General features: G+C 46.8%; 1 protein-coding gene across 1 annotated transcript in view; it reads right to left on the bottom strand.

The window, feature by feature from the left end:
* LOC104982634 (multidrug resistance-associated protein 4-like) overlaps positions 1-639 on the bottom strand; it is a 69,649-nt gene that overhangs the window by 33,664 nt on the left and 35,346 nt on the right. The window lies entirely within an intron of this gene.

Here is a 639-nt window from a genome sequence, read left to right as displayed (position 1 = left end):
CATCAGGCAGACTGTGGATGTTACCAGTTACATATTATCAATTTTTAAAAGCAGTGTTTCACTTACCGGAGTGATGAAAACAACTTCCCGAAGCAGCTTTGCAAAAGCAGAAGAATAATGAGAACCGCCATCCCAGCAAGACATGATATTCCTATTTCCATCCAGAGCAGGGCGGTCACTGTGACAACCTGCAGTGGCCCCACCCACAGATAGTGCAAGAACATCGTTACCTTAAAAGAGAAAGACAAAGCCTTCTTCAGTTCAGTTCAGTTCAGTCGCTCAGTCCTGTCTGACTCTGTGACCCCATGAACCGCACCACACCAGGCCTCCCTGTAAATTATTAACTCCTGGAGTTTACCCAAACTCATGTCCATTACGTCGGTGAGCCATCCAACCATCTCATCCTCTGTCATCCCCTTCTCCTCCTGCCTTCAATCAGTCCCAGCATCAGGGTCTTTTCAAATGAGTAAGCTCTTCGCTTCAGGTGGCCGAAGTATTGGAGTTTGAGCTTCAACATTAGTCCTTCCGATGAACACCCAGGACTGATCTCCTTTAGGATGGACTGGTTGGATCTGCTTGCAGTCCAAGGGACTCTCAAGAGTCTTCTCCAACACCATTGTTCAAAGCATCAATTCTTTG

This window comes from Bison bison, unplaced genomic scaffold (genome assembly GCF_000754665.1).
Source record: "Bison bison bison isolate TAMUID 2011002044 unplaced genomic scaffold, Bison_UMD1.0 scf7180017864535, whole genome shotgun sequence".
Lineage (NCBI taxonomy): Eukaryota > Metazoa > Chordata > Mammalia > Artiodactyla > Bovidae > Bison > Bison bison.
Note: the sequence above shows the minus strand (reverse complement) of the source record. Positions and strands in the feature narration are given on the sequence as shown.